Source organism: Leptonychotes weddellii, chromosome 1 (genome assembly GCF_054177405.1).
Source record: "Leptonychotes weddellii isolate Sample4059 chromosome 1, ASM5417740v2, whole genome shotgun sequence".
Taxonomy (NCBI): Eukaryota; Metazoa; Chordata; class Mammalia; order Carnivora; family Phocidae; genus Leptonychotes; species Leptonychotes weddellii.
This window is the reverse complement of record NC_138369.1, coordinates 101,698,939-101,725,724: the sequence shown is the minus strand read 5'-3', so window position 1 is coordinate 101,725,724 and position 26,786 is coordinate 101,698,939.

The window sequence follows — 26,786 nt, the reverse complement described above, 5'->3', positions numbered from 1 at the left end:
GAGCCCCGCATCGGTCTCCCTGCTCCGCGGGAAGCCTGCTTCTCCCTCTCCCACTCCCCCTGCTTGTGTTCCCTCTCTCGCTGTGTCTCTCTCTGTCAAATAAATAAATAAAATCTTAAAAAAAAAAAAAAGAATGAAAATGGAAAATTTTCTTACACCACTTAGAAAAATAAATTCAAGGTAGATTAAAGACCTGAAACCATAAAAATCCTAGAAGAGAACACAGGCAAAAATGTCTCTAACATCAGTGGTAATAGTATCTCTTTAGATATATCTCCTGAGGCAAGGGAAACAAAGCAAAAATAAACTATTGGGACTTCATCAAAATAAAAGCTTGGTCAGGTAAACAAGAACTAGGGACAACTGATCCCTGAATATCCTAGATTCCATAGAGTTTGAATGTAGGCTTTAAATGATACTTTTACTTTCATATCCCTTTGTGATCTTTTTTTCATTATTATTATTTAAAGGTAAAGGGAACAGGCATGATGAAATTATACAGACTGTAGAATTCCTAGTTATTCTTTTTATTTTTTCTTTAAAGATTTCATTCCTGGGGCACAAGGGTGGCTCAGTTGGTTAAGCGTCCAACTCTTAGTTTCAGCTCAGGTCATGATCTCAGGGTTGTGGAATCCAGACCCTAATGGGGCTCCACTCTTAGTGTGGAGTCTGCTTGTACCTCTCCCTCTACTCCTCCCCCTTGCGCTCTCTCTCTCTCTCAAATAATAAATAAATAAATAAATAAATAAATAAATAAATAAATAAATAAAATCAATCTTCAATGTTTTTAAGTCTCCCCGTGTTAAATAAAGGGCATTTGTAAAGCAAAACATTCCTGCACATGACATACACCCATTCATTCACTTAATTAGTCAAAAGGCATTTATTGAAACACTCCTTCATTTCAGGCGCTTAAAATACAGTGCTACATTAGACCTGGTCCCTGCCCTCCTAGAATCACAGACTTAATAGAAAATCCTATGAATAAAGAGAAAAATAGCAATGAACTATAATCATTTTTTTCATATAAATAATGTCTGGCAAAGATTAGAATCTAGTAAATGTATGTTAATCTTCTTTCAGTCTCTTTCAATAGCTCTCAATTTTATTTAAAAAATAATAAGGTATAGCTGCATCCTATATAAAAAACTGTTGTTCTGTCGTTTCCCTGCTCTTCTTTATATATTTTTATTATTTTTACAAGAAATATATTTTTAAGGGGTGCCTGGGTGGCTCAGTTGGTTAAGCGACTGCCTTCGGCTCAGGTCATGATCCTGGAGTCCCGGGATCGAGTCCCGCATCGGGCTCCCTGCTCGGCAGGGAGTCTGCTTCTCCCTCTGACCCTCCCCACTCTCATGTGCTCTCTCTCATTCTCTCTCTCTCAAATAAATAAATAAAATCTTAAAAAAAAAAAAGAAAGAAATATATTTTTAATTATATTTTTAAAATTAGGTAGTGGTTCCAGGAATCATGACTCAAACAGAAGGAAATAACCTTGGGCGCCTGTGTGGCTCAGTCGTTAAGCATCTGCCTTCGGCTCAGGTCATGATTCCAGGGTCTTGGGATCAAGCCCAGCATCAGGCTCCCTGCTCAGCGGGAAGCCTGCTTCTCCCTCTCTCACTCCTCCTGCTTGTGTTCCGTCTCTCCCTCTGTCTTTCAAATAAATAAAAATATTATTAAAAAAAAGGAAATAGCCTTGTGGTGCTTAGAATAACATGTAAAATTAAAGGCATATCTAAGATAAAATTATATTTATATCACATAATTCTAGTAGAAAAGGCTATTATGTAGTAGTATTAGGTAGGAATGACTCACTCAGAAAGAAGAGTTTTAATGATGAAAAATAAATACTCAAAAAATTTTTTTTTCGTTTTTTTTTTTTTTTTTAAGATTTTATTTATTTGCGAGAGAGAGAATGAGAGACAGAGAGCATGAGAGGGAGGGGGGTCAGAGGGAGAAGCAGACTCCCTGCTGAGCAGGGAGCCTGATGTGGGACTCGATCCCTGGACTCCAGGATCATGACCTGAGCCGAAGGCAGTCGCTTAACCAACTGAGCCACCCAGGCGCCCTCAAAAATGTTTCTAACGAGAGTTATAGATTTATATCTATAGAAAATATGGAATCCCAATGGTCCAGGTAAGATTTATTACAAATGAAAAGTGAGTGTGTGCTCTTTAACAACTCTTTAAGTTCTTTGTTACTGCCACAAAATTAAATGAAATGTAACATTTTGCATCAGTGTGCATGTTTAGATAGTGCTATACATGAAGAATGATTATAAAATCACATTAATAGTGATATCCTTAATATAATTATCCAGAAGAGCTTTCAGGTTATCTTGGGAGGAACAGACATGTAACATTAAGTTTACCATGAACTGATGGATATACCGCAAAGAAGTGAAATGCATGTCTGTTGAATCAATACAACTTTCCCATTAATTATCTTATGATATTTTAGATAAATTCTACTTGCAAACAGCAAGGTTTTTTTTTTGCTTTTATGTAAGAATTCAGCAAAGTTTCTAAAAATCACATAACTAAATGGAAAAAAAAAACTGAAAACAAATTCTACATACATCAGCAATAATGCAGAGATAAGAATGGCTATGACCATGGACAACATTTAAAGGGCACTTACTATGTTGTACACAGTGACTTGCCTTCATACTTGGTTTTCCTTCTCTAGTCTCACACCATTTTATGGCATATCAGTTATTATTATCGCCTTTTTGTTCAGCAAAAAGGCTGAAGAGATTAAACTGTTTGCTTCAGATCAAATAAGCTGAGAAATTCAGGACTATCCCAAAGCTAGGCATCTTAATCACTAGGTTGCACCAGCTCTAGAAAGCAGAAAAAAAAAAAAACACTCTGAGATGAAGAGCATATTAGCTTCACCATCACTGGTCTGTTTTAATGTTAAAAATGTTAAACTTGTTGGGCGCCTGGGTGGCTCAGATGGTTAAGCGTCTGCCTTCGGCTCAGGTCATGATCCCAGGGTCCTGGGATCGAGTCCCACATCGGGCTCCTGGCTCAGCGGGGAGCCTGCTTCTCCCTCTGACCCTCTCCCCTCTCATGCTGTTTCTCTCTCGCTCGCTCTCTAAAAAATAAATAAAATCTTAAAAAAAAAATGTTAAACTTGTTAAGCTGTAAAAAATGACATGACATTCATTCATCACTGAATGTTAAGTTCAAATTATTTGATACTAAAGAACTTTAAACATACACAACATAGTATCTTCAATATTTTTTATTTCCACAAGACCTTGCAGAGATTCAGTCCTCCAAACATAGTAATGGAAAAATTAATCATATATGGATACCCAGCTATTTTAGATAATTAGAGTCTATTTTATCATAAGCATGTGTTAAATATGTACACTAGTCTAATTCCTTAGGTGTTTGGGGGACTATTCTTTTTACCATTTGTTTTGTCCATTTTGAAAATTAATAAGAAGGTGAGAAATGTTATCATAGTTTCATATTTATTTGAGACCCAGAAAAACATGAATCAAAAGTGGAAATAAAATATACCTTGGAGAATTTCAAAGGCATTTTTTTTATTCTCCCCAGGCTCAAAGATATTCAGGAAAAACTTGGGAAGGGAATCAACTAATTCATGGATCTGAGATACTTTTTCAATCCTAAAAACGTAACTAGTTTTGTTTCATCTCCTATTCATGTGATGCACATCTCTTGATTTTTAACCTGCTATACAAAGGTTTATAAGATAATATATACATTTAAATTTGATTTATACATTTGTAACTTGAGTTTTTAAAGCTGAGGAAAATGGTTGTTGCACATCAGCAAACTAGATGACTGAAATGATATGCCTAGAAATATCCCTTGTGACTTTACAACAAATGATTATTTTGTAGATCCCAACAGTTAGTTTTAACTTTACATATATCAAGTTACATACGGATAAATTAGTTAGACTATCTCATAATTTCCCTAAAGTTTGTTAGGTCACCATCACATAGATAATATTAAATTTTGTTAAATCCTGGAGATTTGTCTTAAACATTGCCAATTCATTATTTAAAACTCATTAAGAAATTTCTTATGTCAAAAATTATATTTAATCCCACCCCCCTTGAGTTTTGGCAGTGTACATAATTGTCATTTATTTTGAGTAATTTTAATGAAAACAAATACAGGCAACCAATAAGTATGTATTTATTGTCTTTTAGTAACTATTATCTTTAAAAATTACATCTCTGTGCATTTTTAAAATATCACCTTTTTTCCAATTTATTTTTATTAGCAAGAAGAATGTTTTTATGATCACTGGAAGCCCTAACTGAAGTCTCATCTGTAGGACTTACATTTATCCTTTATGTCCTGTTTCTTCCTTCTGCACAGAACTTTCAGAACATTAGCGAATCAATACCCACAACTCACCTCTAGATAAGGTCTTTATTGCTCCAGATGAGAAAGCTTAAGAGTTAAGTAACTTGTACAAGGTCAGTGTGAACTGGTGTCTGAGCTAGGCTTAGCATACAGATTGACTCTCCCCATAGTTATTTCTACATCTCTAGGCACAGTAGCTCCAGACAGGCCTGTGACAGAGTATCTCTTTTAACTGTGGATCTTCATTATAATGTTTAAACATAGCTGTTGACATATTTCCAATTGCACTTTCCTACATATTGTTCAACATTATTCTCAGGGAAGCTTCGCTAGGGATGGGGAAAAAGCCATTATATATGTATATATTTTAATACCAACTTTCCAGATTCATATTTTATGTGCTACATATTGTTGTTTTTGTCTCAGTGTTTCTTTCTTATGTTCACTCTATTCCAAAGTCAGCTCATTACCATGTTTTCCCACTATGTCATTTGAAATGAAATGAAAGCAGTATTAAACTCATCTGATTTTTTCCAACATAAAAATATTCTTAGTTGTGGGTCTTAATTCAATTGATTGCTTCTTTAAATGACACTAAGTTATTAATTTTTCTGAATAGCTTCATAAGTATATTAAATATGCTTATATGATGTTTCCAATATTTCAGAAAAGCTACATCTCCTTGTTTTTAATAAACTGGGTATTTACTAGCAAATTTATAATTTTATACCAGATGGTCTATTTTCATCTCAGGAGATCCCTTCTATTTCAATATATCTACTATTCCTTTATTTTTCTGAAAACAAGAGATACTATTTTCAGCATTTATCTCAGTGGTACTGTGTATTTCTATGCCTAGCACATCCCATCTTCACTTCAGTCTTGTGTACTTTTCCCCTCCACCCTTTCATACTGACTGTGATTTATAGCTCCAGTCAAATCCATGAGTTTCTGAGCTACTTGGATGCCACATCCATTATTATTTTGCCCTGGGTTCTTATGACCACTTTGACCAAGTTTCTGAAGCAGTCAACATTCATACAGTCTGCAAGTATTTAGCACTACTGCTGTCAGGGACACTTTGTAATGTTATGCTACTTTCCTGACTGATCTGTCCTTAATCTTTATTTCTTTCAGCTTGAATCTCTCATCCTGTTTCCTGGATTAATATTTAAATCACGCCTCCATTTTATGTGTTTTATTTTTTAGCTTAATTACATACCCCTTCCATTGAGTCTTTTTGTTATTAATATTCCCTTTCCCTATCTTTTGCTAAATAGGGTATAAATATGACCTCAACTATGCCAGTAATGGGCATTGTCATTATTTTCTATTTATTGACCGGGTTCCATGTACTCACCTAACCTTAACCTCTGTGAAGTAATTCGTATCATTCTCTTTATATTACCTATGTATTCACTCATAAACTATGTATTCCAAATATAAGAGGGGAACATTTTCCAATTTTGCATCAATTGCATTTGTTTCATTTACTTCATTCAATACATATGCCAGATTCAAGTTAATTTTTCCTACTAATATTGAAAAGTATATATTGTATGAAAATGTAATTTCATACAGGTCAGTCTTTCATCCTGAAAAAAATACATGACCATAGGAATTTTGTGATGATCATCTTTCCATACATTAGTCTTTATTTTAGGAAATGTAGTTGTTACATGATGATTATTTTCAAAAAAGAAAAATTCCATATGTAGAATATAACATATGCAAAGCAGCTGATACTGGATGAGCAGTCACAAAATGTTATTATTTTCCTTTCTGTTTTCCTCACCCAGTTCTTGCTACATGTATTCCTGCTCTGTACTGATGATTAGCAGTTTTAAATGAGATCTATGGTTAGAGATATAGTGAACAACCAACCACGATGTCTCATAAAAAAATTCTTCCAAGAAGTAAACAGTTTAATTTAGTGTTTCATATGTTTGGGATTCACATAATATATGGCTTTATTTTCATCCCATTTTGTTTTCCCTGATGCTTATTGATTATTTCTGAGATTACCCTGGAAAAATTTCATTAGGTTCCATATCTTCTGGGGTTCAAATATAAGAACTATTTTTACATTCTTTTTTTCTTAAAGATTTTATTTATTTGACAGAAAGACAGAGAGAGAGATCACAAGTAGGAAGAGTGGCAGGCAGAGGGAGAGGGAGGAGCCGACTCTCTGCTGAGCAGAGAGCCTGATATGGGACCTGGGATCATGACCTGAGCTGAAGGCAAATGCTTAACTGACCGAGCCACCTAGGTGCTCCTATTTTTATATTCTTAATGCATGCTCAGTTTCAGTTATTGAGGAAAAAAAATCCTGTCAAGTGTTAGTTTAAGGTAAAATTTTTTTATTATGTTATATTAATCACCACACATTACATCATTAGTTTTTGATGTAGTGTTCCATGATTCATTGTTTGCATATAACACCCAGTGCTCCATTCAGTTTGATGCTGGATGCATGTTTCAAAGCTCCTCCTATCCCAAATTAAAGCTTAATTTGACTCCAGGAAACTGCAGGAAATAATAAGGAATAGTTTATTCTTTAAGTCAATTTTCATTTCTTTCTCTTTTTTAGTTCCCCCAAGGTTGAGGCATAGCTAAAGTGAGTGGTTTATTTATTTTTATTTTTTTAAGGAGGTGAGGGGTTGAAAGGGAGAATTTATGTAGCAAGTGATATTTGAAAATATCTCTTGGGTCCTAAAGTCCTTTTTATGGCAACTATCCAAATATAACTGTAGGCATAGATTATTTGAAAGGTCCAATGACAAACAATGCATTTCCCATTTCCACGGCATAGCCTTGTTCTCTCAGGATCTACCTCCATCCCTGGTGGTACAGTCTTCACCCTCTTCTTGGGGATGATCCCACATCCTCTTAAATGGGATGTCTTCAGGACACGTCATATCTGACACATACAATTCTCCATTTGACTCAGAGAAGATGACATCCTTGGATATATAAATGACAGAAGTGCTCTCTATCTTTGCTTCAACATTCTCTACTTTTTGTGACATTACAGACTAAACAAGCCAACATGCTGCCTTCTGGAATTTCCATGAAAAGGAAAATATTACTTATTCCCCAAACTCCAGGGGAAATTTGTTAAGCTTTGCCAAGCGTCCTTTATCATGTATCACTTTTTATTTCTGTACTGAGCAAACACTCATTCCGGGAGTAAGATAACAGCCTTCCTTTCCTGCAGGAATGTTCAGTCACTCCGCGTGGTTCTCATGGGCAGCCACCTCATCTTGGCATTATGCATCTATATTTGCTATACAATCTGACTTCAAAAAATGCTCTACATCATCAGTTCATTTTCATAAAATCTACTCTTCTTTGCATATAGGGCAGTTGTTATAATTGTTTCATGGTAAGATTTAAAGGATAAGTACTATATTTTTATAAGAAACTGGAACTATGAGGACCCTCCGTGTTAGTCTCATTAGAATTTATGACTACGGCCATCCCACCCTGAGCACGCCCGATCTCGTCAGAATTTATGACCTATTTTCAACTTTAGAGGTTTAGGGAAAAAAGAAAAAGATCATAGATAAAATCACATTTAAAACTCTGTTACCTATATCTTACATTAGTTGTCCAATTTTTTGGAATCAGCACATGATGATTTAATATAAAAATAATGCTTATTTAAACTCCAAAACCAGCAAACTTATAATTCTTAACTTAATTTCATATATCTAATAACCCCATTGACAAAATTGTATAATCCATTTATTTCAAAAGTTAAAAAGTAAGATTATTAGCTGCTATATTTAGGCAAAAAAGCAGTTGAAATATATTTATTGTATATTTAGGCACATTGTGAGGAACAAACATAGACAAAAATACTGCTGTCTGAATAAAAAATAACATTTTCTTGGTAGCTTCTGGAAAAATAAATTAAAAGGATATGGAAGCATTGCTTGACATTATACCCAATAAATCTTGGGCTAAAAAGTTTCCCAAATCCAAGAAAATGTACAGTATTGGAATGGGCTTAATGTAATAACAGAAAGAACAATTTAAATTTTAACATTCAAAAGTCCAAGCCCACTGAGAAAACAACTTATTAGTAAACATCTAACACTTCTACAGAGAAACAATTTATTTCCCACAGAGAAAACAACGTACGAACATAAACCTCACTAAAGATAACAATCTGGTTCCAAGGAGCAGATGCTGATCAATAATTCAATATCTAAAATCAAATGATAAGGGAGCAATGGTAAACATTTATTTATGGAATAATAATGTGTATCATTATGTTTCATATCTGGAAAATAGAAAAATTCTACAACATAAACTATGTTTATCCATTTTCACACAAAGGATATGTTTTGGAAATTAGAGGGTAATTGTCAATACCAAAATAAATTTAGATATCTATTATTCACTGTGGGAGATATTTTCATTAAGAACAAACTCAATCATTACTTCTAAATTCCAAGAATTCTTGGTGGAGAAACTATTTATCTAGTAAACTCCACATGGTAATAAACAGGTGAAATCAAGGGATTGAAGAGATAAGCAGAATACTTTGATTTTATCTTAAATTTTATCCTTCCAGATATAAGGCTTTTAATATAAGCCATTGATAATGACAGATGATATAGTTTCCACTGTGTCTCTTCAATTATTTTTGTCTCAATTTATATCCTATAATTGGATAAAGTGATTCAAAATCATGACCTCACTTCCTCCAATACAACAATGATTTAAAACGCAAGGTCATAGCCTTGACTTTATAATAGAGTTTAAGGTATTTTCAATTGCCTACTGGTTTAATTCTATCTGCATATCACACAGATATCTCCATCTCAACATGGCTTGTAATGAATTCTTCATCTTTAACCTCAAACTCTTCCCCCCTGTTATATTCTCCATGTAAATGAATCATATGACTATATATCAATCTATTTAAAGTATCTTAGTGTATTTTGGGGTCTCTAGCACAGAGCCAGTGAATGATATTACCATTATTCACCAACATTTAGACTTCTTTATCTCTTTCCAGGTAATTAAGTATGAAATTAAGTGTGACCATTATTTTCTTTGACCAATAAAAGGCAAATAGAAATGATAAGTATCACTTCAAGGCTGAAAATTTTTATTTCTTTGTGTAATTCTCTATGCACTATTTCTCTGTCATGATAAATATGGATGCTAATTTTGAGACAGAGACTCTTGGAATATTAACCTACCACATGCACAATAGGATCATGTAGACTTTTTTTTTAAAGATTTTATTTATTTATTAATTAATTAATTAATTTATTTATTTATTTATTTGACAGAGAAAGAGAGAGCACAAGCAGGTGGAGCAGCAGGTAGAGGGAGGCGGAGAGAGAGAAGCAGACCCCCCTGCTGAGCTGGGAGCCTGATGCAGGCTCTATCCTAGGACCCTGGGATCATGACCTGAGCTGAAGGCAGACGCTTAACCAACTGAGCCACCCAGGCGCCCCTCATGTAGACTTTGTATTGAGAAATGAATGTTAATTCTGTTATGCTAATATTTGGAAATGTTCATTAAGGAGTCATAACCTAGACTATCCTTATAGATACTATACTTATATTAAGAGATAATCATTAAATATTTTAACTTAAAATTAATTTTGAAATCCCCATCTCTTTCTTCCCCCATCAAATAGGCTTTTAATAATTGATTTAATCTTTTGATTATCTTTGAAATGATTTTCTTTACATTTCACTAGAATTCTTTTTTTTTTTTAAAGATTTTTTATTTATTTATTTGAGAGAGAGAATGAGAGAGAGAGCACATGAGAGGGGAGAGGGTCAGAGGGAGAAGCAGACTCCCTGCCGAGCAGGGAGCCCGATGCGGGACTCGATCCATGGACTCCGGGATCATGACCTGAGCCAAAGGCAGTCGCTTAACCAACTGAGCCACCCAGGCACGCCCTTCACTAGAATTCTTTATCTTCACTCTCAGCATTTTCAAATCTTAACTTCACATCTCGCATTCTTCCAATTTACCCTCCTTAATGTCACAGAAGTGACCTTTTGAAAACAGGAACCTAGGATCATTCCATGTTTTATCTCCTTCCCCCAACAAAAGGACTGAATAGATTGTTACTGTTTGCCAGATGAGTGAGCCATAGGTCTAACAGGATGCAATGAGTACCTACCTATATGCTAGGGCTAACATTCTTCTAGAACCAAAAGAACCTATCAAAGTCCAAAATATCATGGATCTGAGTGATAGAGTGAACTGAAGTTGATAATGGATCAGAGTCAAAATATGTTGTCAATCTAAGATGGTGAACAGGAGGCAGATAACTAAAGTACCAACAATCCAAGGAGATGAGAGTATGGACCAATGAGTTCACTAGCCAAGCAGAACTGTTGTCTAAGTAAAAATCTACATTGCAATAACCAAGATAAGTGCTGTTCCCCAAACTTTTGAAATCTACATAAAAAATAAACTAATCTGCAATGCTTTCACATTAAAACAAATAAACAAAAAATCTTCATCTGCCTGTCACGTTTCCACTTCTTTGGGGCTCAGTGTGTCTAGTTGCTTGGATTATTCCATAAATATTTACTGAGAATTTATGTGCCAGGCAGTGAGTGCTCAAGGCCATTGGTGTACATCAGTGATCACACTGGACAAATCACACTAGCCCAAATGAAGCTAACAGAATAAGAGGGGAAAACGAGAAATAGAGTAAATAAGAAACCTTTGTAGTATGTCAGAAGTTGATAACTATTTTGGAAACAAATGTAAAATAGAAATCCTTATTGTGGGGCAGTGGACAATTTGTTGCACTTTCATAAGGTAGTATATAGATAATCAAACTGAGGAGGTTTGAAAATGACTGAGATAATCATTCCAGGTGTAGAAGAATATTACATAAAGGAACATCGAGCACAGGCATAAGGGTGCATGGGGTGTTAGAATAGCTTGGGGCTTCTGTGGCTGAAATAGAGAAGGTATGCGTAAAAGTATCAGGAAATAATGTTACTGAGATAAACAGAGATGAGATCATGTAGGGGGTCATAGTCTATTTTAATGATTTTGGGTTTTTTCTAAGTGAAATAGGAAATTTCTGCAGGATTTGAGAAGAGGTGTGCCGTGATTTGACTTGTTCTAAATAGTTATTTGCTACTTTGTAGAGAACACATTTTATAAGGACAAGGGCAGAGTAAAGAAAACTGTTAAGAGGCTATTTCAGGCAACCAGATGAGTGGTAACAGTGGCTTCCATCAGACTTGAAACTGGAGAGTGTGAGATGATGTCATATTATGGTATATATTTTTAAGATGGAACTAACAGAATTTGTTTTGGATTAGAAATGGGATTTGAGAGAAGGAGGAAAATCAACACTGACCCCAAATTTCATTGCCTAAGCAACTGGATGAAGACACTATCAGCTATATTAAGGGAAAATCTGGGGTTCATATTTGAACAATTTTGTTTTTTTTAAAGATTTTATTTATTTGACAGAGAGAGAGAGAGCACAAGCAGGGGGAGTGGCAGGCAGAGGGAGAGGGAAAAGCAGGCTCCCCAATGAGCAGGGAGCCCAATGCAGGATGCGGGGCTTGATCCCAAGACGGGCTTGATCCCAGTGTCCTGGGATCATGACCTGAGCTGAAGGCAGACACTTAGCCAGATTTGAACACTTTAAATCTGATATTCAAGTGTAGAGGTTGAGTAGGTATATAGATATGTGAGTCAGGAATTCAGGAAGCACTCTGGAGCATTTCTTCAAGAAAAGGAATTCCTTTTGGTTGTCCTTCCATATGCTTATCATTTAAACTACGTACTGTGCTAATTGTCAATATCTTATTCAAATATTTGGTATCTTTGACATTTTATTCTGGAAAAATAATGCAAATTAACTTTATCATATAAAACCATGCTTCTCATTCACAGATATGTTAGCCAAGACTCAACAAATTTATACAAAAGTTATATGTCTAACTATTGAGAATGTCTCTCATGGAGAAGATTTTTATGAGTTTTTTCTTTTATAGGTTTTTTTCCACCAAACAGTAACATAATTTCTCAATCATTGCATAATTTCAAATTAAGCATAGCTCTAATTATTGATTTTTACCACTACATGCGATTTTTTCCTCCAACAATTCCATGTACTGTTGTTCCTTTGTGATTTAGTTATCATTCTTCAAGTGAATTCACAAATACTTGTATGTTTGTGCTCTGTGATCATAGATGTTTAGAGTCATTTATCATTTAATTCTGTCATGTCCAGCATCATTGATTGTTTCTTGAAGCAGAACACTTCCAAGAAAAGTCTGCACACTTTTCAATATAAATAAATCAAACTTCACAACATGTATGAGCCTCACATAAAGTCACACAAGTTGAGCTCAGTGATTGTCCCTTCAAGCCTTATAAAATTAGCACATTCTTACTTAACATCTATCTTTTTCATTATCATTCTTTATTGTTCATTTTATTTAACACTAAATTTTTAGTAATTCCATTAACATAACTGGGAAGTCCATTTTGAATAAATGCACTGGGGATTTCTATGAATGAAATGCATACATTTCTGTATTAATCTAGATCAAGCTATTACATTAAGTAAGAACTGAATACGCATATGTTCCTACTTTATTTGCTGGCTGAAAAGCATATATGCAAAAGCATATATACAAATATGTCATACTTCTCTTTTGCATCAGAGATTAAAATCCATGAATGCATGAACTGCATTTAATTCAAAATTGACTTTCATTTACAAATCTTAAAATGGTAAATCTCAAGATGATAAAATGGCAGGATATCCTCAGCCCTCAGCAGTGTTTTTACGTGTAACAGCCACTCAATGGAAGTGCATTTAGTAACTGAATACATGAAAAAAAGACAATGTAACATTGGGGCTAATCACAAATTACAGTAACTCTTGGGGCATCTGGGTGACAAAATTGGTTAAGTCTCCGACTCTTGGTTTCAGCTCAGGAGAGGCCCACATTGGGCTCCATGCTCAGCATGGAATCTGTTTAAGATTCTTTCTCCCTCTCCCTCTGCCCCTCCCCCCTGCACAATCTCTCTCTCTATCAAATAAATAAATCTTTAAAAAAGAAGAAATTACAGTACAGGTAACAAAATATCACTCAGTTAAACACTTTGCTGGTTATTTGACAGAAGGAGAATACTATATATGTTAGTGTAAGGGTAAGCTAAATGAAATACAGTGGGTGGGGGGATGGGTTCAATAGGATATAGGGATTAAGTAGGGCACTTGTGATGAGCACCAGGTGTTGTAAAGAAGTGTTGAATCACTAAATTGGACACCTGAAACTAGTATTACACTGTATGTTAACTAACTGGAATTTAAATAAAAACTTAAAAAAAGGAAAAAAAATTAATGAGATACATCTAAAATCTAGTTAAATTTGAAATGGGTCAGACAACCTCACACATTGTGTCTTCTCATGCTACGTAGACACCTTAAAATTGTACATTTAGCCAGTCTGGGAAGATATAAGACTACAATTTAGTGTGATTCCTTAAAAAACAATTATTCTGGAGAATGTTTGGAGGGGAGCCCTGTGTTGTGAATGGGGTGTGTTTAAACTTGCCGCAGGTTCGGGTGCTATACTCTGCAGCTGTTAGGGTGTGAGGATGCTGGGGGCCAAGGCTGGCATTGCACAGACGTAGTTCCAGATGCATAGCCTGGGAAGTACAGCCAAGGGGTCTCAGGCACTGCCCTTGTGCTTTCCCTGTATTTTGTGATCCAAAACTAATAAATTATTTTTAAAGAAAACAAAACAAAACAAAACAAAAAAACACAACTATTTCATCCTAAGTAAGATATGCAATTTTTATATGAACACTATTAATGAAAACAACTTATTTCTCCTTAACTTTCTGGGATCAAACAACGGTTTCTTAACAAATCACTTTCTGTTTAAAGATGAATTTTTCAAAGCATATAAAAATGTCAGTTCACACCATTGGGACAATTAAGAAAAATGAAAACATATGAAGCTTAGACTCTACTTGGTACTTACCAATCCTTAAATAAAGTTAATGCTTATAAATTCTGCAAGCCCCAGCTATTTTTATTTTTTCTTAATTTCAATATATATTCTCATTGCTTTTATTTTAAGTACATACAGGACATCTGTGAGAATAATGGAGTATTTTTACCCTTATAGTTTAACATCATCTATCTTTGTCTGAACTCAAACAGAAACTATCATTTTGGTGAGTCCTGCTGTCAGCACCATTGTGTTTGGTTCTGTTTTCATGTAATCTAAAGCTTCTGTGTAAAGCTGTCTGTTCATTTTGCACAAAAAAAAAACAAAAAAAAAAAACATAAAACTCTTTTGAAGGTTTTCTATCACACTGAGATATGCATGTCAATGAGTCCAGAGAATATAATACTTAATCTTTACTACATAACATATGTTGTAGGAGCATTACTATTTGCTGGTTTATAAGTCTCAGATGGAACATAGCTGATATATTCAGAAGAGTAGTTATTTTTTATCAGTGTGCTTTAATCTCTCTCAAAAAGTTAACAGTAACACTATTGTAAGATATCACTTTGCTTGTGATGGTGGTGTTGTCCACAGTGGAAACAGCATAATGAAAACTGCTTTTTATTACAGTCACATCTTATATCAAGATAATAAATTGTGTGGATTCTTCTGTGGCAGTAGATGAAAGACAAATATGTTTTTCTTTTTTCTTTTTTCAAAAAGGAAACTCAGTATTTCAGCTGAGGCTGTGACAGAGCCTGGCAATTCCTTCAGGTAAGTGTGTGGGCTTATTTAAAACTTTTTATAAAACAAAACAAAACAAAAATAATTAGGCTTAAGAGGAAAATATCTTCTTTTAGTCATGTTCCAAGTGTTATTAGAGCTGTGTATTACTTAAAATAGGTACAGAATTAACACCTGAGAGTACCTAATTCCTTAATCATCTAAGTGTTATTTCTATCTCAGAAAGTTTGAGAGAAATAAACCACCATGGGTTAAGGAAAGAGTGTTTGAATCCTTAGTATTTCTTATGCCTGAATGCAAAGTTTTAAAGTAAATCCTACTACCCACTGATTTAGAATTATAACAAATACAAATAGCTATTTATCTCAATGCAAGTAAGTGATTTGCAATTTTTTTAAAGATTTTATTTATTTATTTGAGAGAGAGAGAGACATGGAGAGAGAGAGAATTGGGGCAGGGGGGAGTAACAGAGGGGTTAGAGTGAGGGAGAGAATCTCCAGCAGACTCTGTGCTAAGCTCAGAACCCTCTGAGGGGCTGGATTTCATGACCCTGACATCATGATCCTGACATCATGACCCCAGCCAAACCAAGAGTCTGACACTTAACCAACTGTCCCACCCAGGCGCCCCAAGTGTTTGCAATTTGCAAATACTTCTAAATACATTCTTAATGAAATTTCTGGCCTTTTGTTATTTAGGTAGTTGTGTTCATCCCTTAAATTCAATTTCACTTGACATAAATTTTCTTCATATAAACACAAAATACCCCACCCTTACACAATCAGATCTTACACTGTTCCGTATTTGTTTCTTAAGCCATGCTTTATGAATAACTTACATAGTTATATAAAGATGCAATCCAGTCCTTCTTTCAATTTCTTAAATATTCTTTTCATCAATTAGAAAGCTAAATTATTATCACATGCAGTTTGGAGTTAACGGTTTTGACAAAACTTGGCCAACTGCACTGCTGAGAACAGTCTAGAAGCCCTCTGTATATATATTAAAACAAAAATTTCAACTACTCTCAGAAAAGCTAAAATCAAACAAAAATATCACCAACAATAACAATACACCAGCAAAAAGAGATCCCACATTAACTTCCATCAGAAGATGATCTCATGGCTTAACAAATAAACATTATTTACAAGAAAATTTTAGGATAAATATAAACCAGCAAATACTTTCACCACCACCATGCTTATCATATTCATATCATATTTATCATAAAATAGTCACAATATTTGCCAAGATTCCCATATCTCACATCACCTGCTAAAATATACCAGCTAGGAATGGTACTGTGAATAGTGGACACAGGAACTGAAAGCAGCCATGGAGACTTGAGTTGTCCTAAGAGTAGATACTTTCAATACCTTAACCCTTTACTCTTTTCATTTTGTTCCAGTTTTATAGTTGTTTTTGGCAGGTAGGCACCTCCGGCTTATCAGTTACTGTGTCAGAGTCTCAGAACTGGAAGTCCTTGATGTAACTATAATTTTAACCAGTTTATTTTCTTTCCTCTGTTTCTCCCTGCTCCCATATTCCTCTTATGTAATTTAATTTTCACTTTACAATAATATATCAAATGACTTTTAAAATAAATAAAAAATAAATGCGTTAAATAAATGCGTCTATCATAATTTTGACTGTTAAATCTATTAACATGCTTATTAACGATCCCAGTTGAGTGTCATTAGGTGGTTTTAGAAATCGAGGATGCAATTCATATTTCCTTAGAACTTTGAAGTCTATCAGCATCCAGGGTGGAAGATACAAACTTATACACCTGTACACTTATTTTCTTCAGACAGTGTGTGTGCATGTGTGTGTATTTGTCTCAGTGAGAGTCTCATTGTATTCACTCTATTCTATCTGGGATCTTTTTGGATTTATCTCTGCACTGGTGACCTTAATTTCTATATGTTATGTCTATATGGGAGCAGGTATTTTTCATTCTAAATGCTATGCCTTCTTTGGAAGCCCCTTCCAACCTAAAGATCACTATGTTTATTTCTTCTAGGAGAAAATTTGTCTTACTATTTCTTTGACATATTTTTTTTTTCTCCAAACTTCTCTTGAAACTCCTATTGGATGAACAGTTCTCCAAAATAACCCAACTTTTCTCTTAATTTTTCCAAATTTAGTCCAAACTTTTCTCTTAATTTTCATGTATCTTTTTTTTTGTTTTGTTTCATAATTTAATTTTGAGTTACATGACTCTGTCTACATGGTAATTAATACAAAATTTAGTTGATGTTTAAACTATTTTGTTTTCCATTGTGCATTTCAACTTCAAATTCAAAAATAAAATTTGTATTTCCAATATATATAGGACTCTCATACCAGAAACTCATAGTTTAGCTCATCAGAATTCTCTGTACTATTTATCACTCTGGATAAACTCTTCCTAGCACCTTTCTGATAATCATTGATTTTGTGTTTGGAGTACCTATAAATGGCCCCTTCCTTTAAGACAGTGGTCTCTAACATGCATTTTGAGCTACTGTTCCTCTGGGTTTTGTTTCTCTGTATGTGACTGTGTGCGTGTGTATATTTGTCTTTTGGCTTTCTGTCATTCAATAAGTCTGCAAAAATTCTGCTTACTATCGCGCTTGTTTTTTTTCCTAATACTGATATTTATTTGTAATCTACATATTTTTCTGTTATTTTAAATAATCTATCATCTTGATCTATGTTCCTAAGTATTATTTCAATAATTATTTTACTTTTTATGTCTTCTGTATTCAATGTTAGGCATTTATAATTTCCCAGAAAGGTATACCTGTAAATATTTCAACTTGTTGGCATATTCCCTCAGCAAAACAAAACCAAACAAAACAAAAAACCTGTTACACTTTCTTTAATATAGGTTTCTTGGTTGTACATTCTCTTTATTTTTGTTTTTCTTAATGAGTTTTTCTGCACCTTCACTTTTGGAAGATTGGTATTTTGGAAGACTTAGTATTTTAGTTTGACAGTATTTTTCTTTGAAATGCCTGAAGATACCATTCCATTTTTTTTTTTTTTGGTTTCCATTATTTCATTTGAGAAACTTTATTGTTGCTCCTTTAAAGGTTATATGTCTTACCTTCCTTTCTTTAATACAATTTTTATCCCCCCCCCCCCCACCATCCAGCAACATTCCTTTGATTCCCAGCAGCATGTGAGTGTGTATACAATATATACTAAAATCCTTTCTAGGCCTTATTTTCTTCCTCTTTCATTCTTGTGAGGTTTGGTGTATTTTGACTCCATCCTTACTACCAGGCTTTGGGATTTGAGATTCCTACCCAAAGAGTTGGATGTTCACCAAGTCACCTCCATCTGTGATTTGAACTCGATTTTTGTTCCACCAGCCCAGTGAATGTGTTGTACACGTCACTCAATATCTTGAGTGAGAAAATGTCCCAACAGGAAAAATAAATACTGCTAATTTGGTTTCATTTCTCCAGGCTTTTCTCCTTTCTCAGATTTTGGCCTAGAAATTCCTCAATGCCTTGGCAGCTTTCAATTTATTCTTTCAGCACAAAATTTTCAACATCTAATATTCTCTAGACCATATTATAACTTTCTCATCATGGAGCACACATTATAGTATAATTTCTCTGTTAGGAATAAAATGTAATGCTAATATAATATAGTGAAAGAGACCTTGTGTATGAAACAGGTGGGGTGGACATTACTGGCTCTAGAACTTACTGAGTTGGCTGAGGCTTTGCTGGACCTACAGCAAAGTTCCACTTTTTACCTTGTCCAATCCTGCTGCCCCTTTCTTTACAAAGGTGTTGATTCCTAATAAGTATTTCATACCCTGTGATGGGCTTAATTGTGTCCCTGAAAACTTTATGTTTTTAAGTTCTTAACCTCCCTACTTCAAATGTGTCTGTATTTGGAGATAGGGTCTTTACAAAGGGTAACTAAGAATAAATGATGTCAGTAGGGTGGGCCTTATAAAGTTATAAGTTGTCTTTATAAAAAGAGGAGCTTAGGACACAGACATGTACAGAGGGAAGACCATGGGAAGACACAAAGAGAAGGTAGCCATTACAGGTCAAGGAGAAAGGCTTTCAGATGAAAACAATCCTGTTGGCACCTTGAATTTGGACTTCTGGACTCCAAAAGTGTGAGGAAATAATTTACGTGGTTTAAGTTCTGTGGTACTTTCTTATGGTAGGCCTAGAAAGCACAGAAAATAATGAAGAACTAAGGGCTAAAAGCAGTTAACTGAAACCCAGATGGACATGATTATATATAAAGAAAATCTCTTCTGCAAAGGGAGACTGAAGAGACCCAGGGGAAAGCCCAGTACTTAGTAACTGAATTGGCTAAAATTCAGACAATTAAATACTCAACCAAGGCAGGTCATGACCCCAAGGTCTGGGCCCTGATTTTGAAAACCTGGGATTATGACACATGGAATGGAGGCATGTGGTGAGGACTACTAAATATTTTAAATCTCTGAGCCAGTGACTTCTGTCCTAGTAGCGTTAGCACTTCCACAGTTCTAGAAGGTAATACAGAGGCCTCTATTCCCTCTCAGGCAGCAATGCAAGAGATGCCCTCCTCCACCATGAATTTTCCACCACCTCCCTTCATGGTCACTAGGGCCATAACTAGGGATAAATTAAGGTATACCTAGGCTGAGGACAAGCTGGAGCCCATTGCAGAATAAGGGGACTATACAACTCAAAGTAGTTGCAAGAGCTAATGTGCATACACTGACAGGAGCTCAGGAGTACTCACATACTATTCAAAGTCAAGAAATGACTTGTATTCATCTCCAAATTCATCTCTAGGAGGTATGTGAGCACTAATGGTATGTTAATAATAGGGTAAATATATCAATTAATCTGAAAATGTATTTGCCATACTTTAAAATTTTTCAAAATTTACTGATTTACTAAAGGAATATCTACTGATAATGATGATGATAGGTAGCATTTGTTTATTATATACTCAGAAATTCGTTAGGTGCATAGTTCATCCAATATAAGATTTTCAGCAATGAAAAAATGTGGATGAGGGACCGATTTCAGTATTAAACAGGGTGGTCAGGGTAGGACCCAGAGAAGAGGCAAAATCTGGGCAAAGAATACAAGGAGATAAGGGAGTAATCCTAGTGAATTCTCAAGATAAGAATATTCCAGGAAGAGAGAACAGGGTGGGAACACAGGCCTTGAGATAGATGTAGGCCTGTCTGAATGATGTGTCTGAGGAAGAAAAAGAAAGCCACAAAATTGTTACAGAGGAGAGTGATAGCAGAAGAGATCAGAAAGATAATGGGGGCAAATTGTAAGGCACCTTAGTAGTAGGGAGAAGAAACATCCCAGGTTCCCAGGCCAAATTATCTGTATGTCTACCACTCTGTCATAGGTTCTATCACTCCTTCTTTCACTCTCTAATCTGCTTTAGATCATAAATTGTATGGTCACCCTACTTATAGGCATTATAGATATCTTGGTGTTTATATTAAATGTAAAGAGTAGTTTAAAGCAGAAGAGTGATGTAATCTGATTTATGTTCTAAAAGATTTGCTTTGGCAACTGTATTTTCAGGGTCTAAGGCTCTTGGATATTAACAGGAAAGACTTATAGAAAGCTGTTACAGAAATCCAAGAGAGAGGTGATGGTGGCTCAAGCTAGAGTGGTAGTAGAGGTAAAAAAAAATGCTTGGAATTTAATACTTTTTAAAGTAGAACTAGCATGATTTTATGATGGTCTGAATGTAGTGTTTTTTGTGTTGTTGTTGTTGTTGTTGTTTAATAAATAAAGGATTCTAGGGTAAAATAAATAAAGACTTTTGTTTTGGCCTGAGAAACCAGAAGGAAGATTTTTTTTTTCCATCAACTGAAATAGTGAAGCCTACAGGAAGATAAGATTTTTGTGAGATGATCCTGAGTTTATATTTGGACATGTTAAATTTAAGATATCTAAGAGACAACCAGATGGTGATGAATGTATGTGTTAAGTATGACAATTTAAGTATGGGAATTTACAAAAGAATTATGGATTAGAGATATAAATTTGAGAGTTGTCAGTATTTAAGTCATGAGGATGGATGAGATCATCAAGGACTAGGCCCAGGACCCCTTCAATTTTAAAAGTCAGAGAGAAGGGAAGGATGCAGCAACAGAGACCAAGAGCAACTCCAGTGACATGGGAGAAAATCAAGAGAGTATTTAGTCCTGAAAGTCAAGTGAAGAAAGTATATTAAGGAGAAAAGAGCTGTGTCAAATGCTTCTGATAAATCAAATAAAACCAGGATGCAAATAGACCACTAAATATAGGAAACTGTGTATCATTAGTGACAGTGATGAAATCAGATTCTGTGGAGTGATGAGGGGTCAAAAGCCTGACTGGAATGGAATTAAGAGAGAATGAGAGGAGAGGAAACTGGAGACTTCAAGTCTATCCCCCATCCAAAAAAAAATAAAACAGACCAATAACAAAAGAAAAAAAAAAATAGTAATTCACCAAGGGCCAGGCTGCAGTGAAAATAGTTCAGGTATTAATTTACTTCCCTGGTCCCTTTCCCATTTCCATCATTTCTTAGGTATGTAACATTAAGAAGAATAGTAACTTCTCTCAACCTAAATTTACAGGAAACTGTGTGTGTTATTATTACCCATCTCAGCATGTTGATAGAGTGGGTAGTGTTCAATAGACTTTATTAGAGTGTGGTCCTCTATTGAAAATATCTAAAACATAGTACATTTTCAAAAGCAGTCATTTCTATTTTTATTGTTACTACTACTACTACTACTACTGTTATTACTATTCTTATCAATTGCTCTTCGGTTTTTACTTAACTCAAGGGTGGTGGGTAGTGCCTTGACCTTTTATTTTTCCTTACATTTTTATAATTCTCTAATTCTTTTCTCTGTCATCATCCTGCCACCATCTCTTTCTCTGAAACCAAAAGTAAACTAATGAACAAACATACAAAGCAAACAAATTTTTCTTGCTTAATCTTTGGGAAGAACTACATATTCTTATATCCTTCAAAGTACAGTCACAAGATAAGGAATTGTCTTCATTGAAAATATCTCTCATATCTTATATTACAACTCCTTGCCAGGGCGAGGCTGAAGCAGAAAGACAAATGTGAAGGAGGTAGATTTTGTAACTGTGTCTCTAATGTTCCACACATTCCTGGATCAAGATCTTGTCATATGCTGCATGCTCTGCTTAAAATGTACACCTCTTTCTTTTCCTAACTAGTTCTTACTTGTTTTACTCCAGGGTCCCACACTCTAATGCCTTTCCAAACTACAATACCTATTGTCCCTAGCCCACATAAGCATTTCAGGTGTACTGAATATCTATACAAGTTGTATTTGTTTTAAAGGTGGGAGAAATAAGTGTGAGGAAGAGAAACATTAACATACTTTGTACCAGCTGTCCATTCTCCCATTTCCTCTTTTCTAGGACTAACACAAGGTATTCTGACATTCCCACATTTGGAGTGGATAAGAATGATGGTAAATATGGTTCATCTTCACAGATTACAACTTTCACTATTTAATTTATTTCACATAAACTATTTTTTTATTTTTTATTTTATTTATTTTATTTTATTATGTTATGTAAATGAAGGGGAAATCACATAAACTATTAATCAGGAGAACAATTACTCATCATCATCCTTAGTACTTCTACTGGATGGAATTCCTAGATTGTAAGATATGTTTTCTTTATCTTGATATTCTCAGTAATACCATATGGTTTGGAATATAGTTAGCATTCACATTGTTTAACTAAACTGAATCAGATTTTGTTTCATCAAAACCTTGATATAAATGTTTCCTATATTTAGATACAATGACAGATAATTTATTCATATCTATTTTTTAAGCCTCTTACTGTGACTTCTGTTCTCACTTATAAAATATTTCTTACTGGGGCGCCTGAGTGGCTCAGTCGTTAAGCGTCTGCCTTCAGCTCAGGTCATGATCCCAGGGTCCTGGGATGGAGCCCCACATCAGGCTCCCTGCTCTGCGGGAGGCCTCCTTCTCCCTCTCCCACTCCCCCTGCTTGTGTTCCCTCTCTCGCTGTGTCTCTCTCTGTGAAATAAATAAAATCTTAAAAAAAAAAAAAGTTTCTTACTGATCCTTTTAACCTCATGTAGGATGATGAATTTATCCTTTAGCTGTAGCCTTAAAAGAAGTCTCAGGTTCTCAATCTACTGACATTTAATGAAGAAAGAGTGACAGTGTTGCTCAATTTTCACTATACTGATTTCTTTGACCACAAGTTCTCGTACTTGCATTGCACTGCATAACATAGAGCCACATGCTGATATGTATAAGATAGTAGTTTATATAGTAACATGATGTTGAGTTTCAGTATATGTAATATTAGATATTCAAAGATCTCAACATGCTAAAAAGAACTACCAAAAATTAGGGCAGTAGGTGAATTAGGAGCTATTTAAGGATCCTAGAATTATCACAATAACCAGGGACTATCCTCTAACTTCAAACTCAATCCCTAAAAAGAGAACAGAGGAGGGGTACAGTGTTGTCAAGTGTCCAGGATGAGAAGGTTCTTTTCTTTTCCCCATGAAGTGGAAAAGGGGAGTGGTCAATCCAACAACAAAGGAATCACCTTGCAACAAAGCTATCTTGTTGCTTTATGAGATGCTACATCTGAAGATCTACTCCAGAGTTTCCAAGAAAAAGGAATTTGGTAGAAATATTCTTACATCACTATTTAAAGAATGTCCTAATGTTGGGAAAATCCATGAATATGGAGACTGGTGTTTAATTCTGGTATAAAGATTATGGAGGTAAGAAATGTGACTAGAGTCATACAAACAAGAAGAAAAGCATAGGATTCACTCCATTGGAATTTAGTTGAAGCTTGTAAAAGAGGATTTCATAAATTTCTGTGGTTTCTGTGCAGGGATCACATCTCCCAAATCAGAGTATAGAGCACCAGCAGCAAATGGAATCAGGTGGACATTTGACCTGAGCTGGAACTGGGCTATCTCTCTACCATGGTCAGTGGCAGCTTCCATATGATGTTCATGTTCCCTCCCCTTCATTAACTCTAGCATTACAGGAAATTGGCCTTAAAGGGGATGTGATTAGACAGCGTCACAAAGTCAGGTTTTGCCTTTTATCTCCCTAGCTGCTAACACTATTAAATGACGGGTATGCCTTAAGTCTGTATTTGAGGGTGGGCAAGATATGAAATTTAAATTGAGCTTGAGATTGAAGTTTTAAATTAGATTTAACTTTTCATAAACAAAAGTGACCAGAAAATTATAGCATGTACCCAGGATACTATTTAAGGAATGAGAAGTGAGGATATGATATACAATAACTGGATAGGAAATACCAATAACATTTTAAGTTCATACCACTTTGAGATTCCTTTATAAACTAGATTATATCTAAATACCAAAATATTGTATGTGACTTATACAGAGAAAGGGGTAAGAGACAGAGGGTTAATATTTTTTCCAACTTTACAGAGCTATAACCAACTAATAAAAGTTGTATATATTTAAGGTGTACAATGTAATGATTTGATAGATGTATATTTTATGAAATGATTGCCCCAATAAAGCTAATTAACATATCCATCACCTTACATAGTTGCCACTTGGTGTGTATGTGTGATGAGAACACTTAAGCTCTGTTCTCTTAACAAATTTCAAGTATACAATATTATTAACTATAGTCACCATACTGTGTATTATATCACCAGAACTTATTCATCTCATTACTGAAAATTTGTATTCTTTGACCAACATCTCACCATTCTCCCCACTTCCCAGAGGGACAGAGTAGACAGGTCTCCACTGAGAAGGAATTCAAATAATTTCTGTAGATATTTCCTCCTCCAGGAAGTAGGACGTAACTCCCATTCCTTCAAATGTGATCTGATCACAGTGACTCCTCAAAGACTAGAAAGGGGGAAAAATAATATTACAATGTAGAAACCTAGCCAACACTATACACAATCAGGTGATCAAAGTTAAGATCAACAGTCATTAAGACATACCTTTGATAAGACGTGATGAGAATGGCAACTTATCATTGTGGTCTGCCTCTCCAAAACCCATAACCCTAGTCAAACCATGAGATTTACATCAGAAAAATCCTAAAAGATATTTTTCAAAATATCTGACCAGAATCCCTCAAAACTATCAAGGTCATTAAAACAGAGATTTTTTTTTTTTTAACCATCACAGTCTACAATTAAATGTAATATTTCCACAGTGACATGACAGCAAAATGGATAGAATCGTGGAACAGAAAAAAGATGTATGGAAAAACTAAGAAAATATGAATAAACTATAAACTTTAGTTAATTATGTACTGCTACCAGTTCATTAATCATGACAAATGTACCATGCTAATGTAGATATTAATAATAGAAGAAACCAAGTGTGGGGTACACATTGTACTCTCTGTACTTTATGGACAACTTTTCTGTAAATCTGAATCTATCCTAAATTTTTAAAAATATATATTAAAGAGAATCAAAGTAATAGGGTTCCAGCCATGTGGTAATGGACCTTCCAGCCTCAGTCAAATCAGCTGCTACCACATGAAGCAGAGATACGACATTGTCATCAAGCCTTGATTACCCCCACATAACCATGAGAAAATAAGTTTTTGCTGTTGTTTTAAGCCATTAAATTTTGGAATGGTTTGTTATTCAATAATATGTAGCTACAACAAAATTTGGTTCCGGAAATAGCGTACTACTGAAACAAAAAACTAAAACTTGTGGAATTAGCTTTGAAACTGAGTGATAGGAAAATCTCTCAAGGTAAAGGCTGTAAGAACAGTGATACTGTTATTGGATATAAGAGGAAAGTGAAATAGCTTTTGCCAGTACCATTACTTGAGATGATCTGGGAAGCAGAAATGGTATCTAGTTAGCTCATGGATATAGCCTAGTAAGTCTCCAGGAAGAATGCTGCGGATACTAACTAGCTTGTTATGAAAGAGGGCAAATCTGTGAGAAGAGCTAAAATTAACTCTTCAGTCTTCAGGTACATTTAAAAGGAAAAATAAGGGAACAGGATTGTGCTTGAAAATAAAACTTTCTCACTCCAAGCCTTTAAACAATACATTATCATGGTAAAAAAAAAAAAAAAATGGCTTCAGGTAAAAGATTAAATCCAGTGTGATATTAAATTCAGTAAAGTGGCCTCTGAGTCAAAAATATCAATGATGGATCCTGCAAGACCCTTTGCTAAGATTTCAGAAAGATTTAAGGATGTGCTTCACAGACCCATGCAGCTAGGCAAGGGGACTTGTAAGCATTTTCAGAGTGTTGCTCAACAGAAGCCTTAAATGTGACCTAAGGTAAAGAAAGGTCTTCTTTCTCTCACATTTTGTTCACTGATTTAAATATAAATAGCATAAAAAAATTCACAAAGTTTTCAAAAGATTAATCTACTTGAACTGGAAGAGACAGAGACAGTTTAAAATGAAGACTGGCCTCTACACCCATCCAGGAGGATGACCCAGGCTGAGAAAGCTAGCAGCTGCAAATCTGAAGTATTTCTAATGTGAAAGGGCAGAGCCAAGACCTCAGAGAGTAAAACCAAGAACTACACAAGAGCATTTTCAGGGAGCAAAACTGAGTACTAATCAAAAAACTGGCAATATGTACCCAGAAATTTCAGAATTGCTATCAAGTAATAACTTCTATGTGGCTCCCATTTTCCTCCTTT